Genomic DNA, 2,880 nt, shown 5'->3' with positions numbered 1-2,880 from the left:
GATGAACCAGACTAGTCTGATCTATAATCAGGCTATGTCCCTCCTAAGCATATAGTTAATGAAATTCATGTACAAGTTGTGAAAAAAATGTGCACGGGAATGTTCAAGGCAACATTAAATAGACAAAACTTGGTAACAATCTAAATGTCTAATATAAAGGAAATAAAAATGAATTGCATTACAGTATATTCGTATGCTGGAATACAGTATGGCAGTAGAAATGAATGAACCAGAGCTACACACATCAACAGGGGTGTCTTACAAACATAACAGCAGTGAAAAATGTTGCAGAAGAAAGCATATAGTATGATACCATCTACATAAAGATTAAAATAGTCAAAACAAGGGCCGGCCCATGGCTCACTTGGGAGAGCGTGGTGCTGACAACACCAAGTGAAGGGTTAAGATCCCCTTACCGGTCATCTTTAAAAAAAAAGTCAAAACTTATGGTTTAAGGAGAGCTACGTATGAAGTAAATGAATAGAGCCATTAATGAAAATGATATGATAAACATCTAATTTTGAAAATCTGTTTTCTTTGGGGGGATGAGACAGGATACGTTATAGAAAGGAGTATAGAAGGATTCAGATGTTTTGTTAAAATTGTATTTCTTAGATTTAGAGATTGGTACACAGATGTTCATTTTATTATTCTTCCAACTTTGTCGGATTCTTATATATTGCAAAGTAGTAAGGAGAAAAAATAGCAGAGGGAAATGAAGAGGTAGAAATAATGGAGAAAGAAGAATTCACAAGGTTAAGGATAAAAGAAATGAAGTATTGGGAGTGGGAGGCAGACCTGGGTTCATGGGGTAGGTGCTGTCCTTAAGGTCAGGCTGACAATATGAAGCCTTGAATGAGGAGTGACCAAGCGCACTAAAAAAGGCAAGCCAGCTGAGAGCAACACAGCCGCTTAGCGGAGGAAGGGAACAAAGATATCAGGAGAGCTCCTGCACCTGGTGAAGCAATGGTCTAGAGAGAAGGCAGTGCCTCCTCCTTCCCAACCTGCTGAGCGGCCACAAGTGCCACCTGCCTCGTACCCCACACTCACCTGGACCGGGGCTCAATAGACCTTCTCCCTTGTCTTTCCAGGGCTCCACCCCTCACTCCAGCTGGGTGATGAGTTTTGGCTTGTAAAACAAAATTCCTGTTCATGCTGGAAGAAAATTAGGTGCCACTCAGAGGAGGAACCCAGACAAGCCAGGGAAGGAGGCTTGAAGGATGACAGAAGGACTTCTGAGGAGTGAGCTCCTGGCAGTGGGAGGGCTGTGTAAGGCAAGGTGATTGGAGATCTGAAAAGCCAGCAGTCATCTCCCATGATAGCTAAGAAAGATCCAGCTGGAGAAAATAGGACAGGAAATGCAGAGCAGTAGGGATAACACAAGATGTCTTCAACTCTACAAAATTCAGATCTTGCCTGAGGTAGTGAAGGAGTATGCTGTTGTATTTGCACCCCATATCCTAAGGAGAAAATCAGCTGAACAAGGCAGGTGATCTAGGACAGCCTAGGATGCCCAGGAGACATAAGTAACATCCTGAGAGCCGTTCTTACCTAGTGAGATCAGGTTGCTATAGTTCTCCAGCATCACATCCTCACAAAGAGCCCTCTGAGTAGGGCTCAACAGCTGCCAGTCTTTCTGGGTGAAATCCACAGCCATGTCCCTGAAGGCCACAGAGGCCTGGAACATGAAACACATCTCTGCTCATCCAGGAAGTAATCCTGCCCATGGCCAGGAGTAAAGATTCAAAAAGGATGCCAGGAAAAAGGTACAATTCTAGACCCTGCTTTTGACTGTGATTCTGGTGATGAGTGTTCCAAGATCATTTAACTCCTACATCTACTCAGCCCAGAACAATCTGTTCATTGACTACAGTCATATCTCAGGCTGAGATAGGGTTTACAGGCAAGGCCCTAACTATGGGGAAGTGTAAATCTGGTCAGGGAAAAGAGCAAAATGCCAAATGAAAACATAACAAGAGTAAATAATAAGACTCCCTAAGTTTGAAGAATCTCAAAGATTACTTAGTCTAACCACCCATGTTACCGTTAATCAGTCTGACTCCCACTGACCCAGCTTCATACCTCTCAGGAACAGCAAAGGCTGCACCGCCATCAGTCCTCCCAACCTTCCACTACATCTCTCTCTCCTCCAACCTGATGGGCAGAAGCCAAGAACGATGAACTCCAATGGTGATGCCAAGGCTTCGAGGCCACCTCTGCCCCAACCAATGTGATGTAGAAGAAGTTGCTTAACCTCTCAGCGCCTCAGGCTTTCTTCTGTGAAATGGGGATAATAATAGTACTTACCTCATACAGCTGTGGTGAGGATTAGATGAGGTAGTTCAGACTATTAACCTACCACTCATGGGAAATGCTCAGGGAGGGTGATTCCCCAGCTATTCTGTCTAAAATTCCCTCCCCCCACACAGTTTTTACTACTTCACTCTGCTTTACTTTCACTTTTAACTAACCACAGAGCTCAAACACAGAATGTATACAGGACTCCTCAAATTGCTAAGGAAAAAACCTGAACAATCTAAGAGGAAATTGGCATGTCACAAAAGATTTCCAATTGGCCAGTGAGCATATGGAAAACTGCTCATCCTCAATAATCATCAGGAAAATGCAAACAAAAACCACGATGAGAAATCTTTGCATGCCCACCAGACTGATAATATCAAGTGGCACAACAGGAATTCCCAGGTGGGAATGTCAACTGATAGAACCACTTTGGAAAACTGTTCAGCAAAATCGACCTAAATTAAAGCTATGCATACCTTTAACTCAGCAATTCCAGTGCTAGGGATATATCCTACACAAATACGTACATTTGTCTGCTGGAGATCCTCCTTCTTATTTTACCTTTTTTTTTTTTTTTTC

This window comes from Galeopterus variegatus, unplaced genomic scaffold, assembly GCF_000696425.1.
Source record: "Galeopterus variegatus unplaced genomic scaffold, G_variegatus-3.0.2 Scaffold797, whole genome shotgun sequence".
Classification (NCBI taxonomy): domain Eukaryota; kingdom Metazoa; phylum Chordata; class Mammalia; order Dermoptera; family Cynocephalidae; genus Galeopterus; species Galeopterus variegatus.
This window is presented reverse-complemented; position numbering follows the sequence as displayed.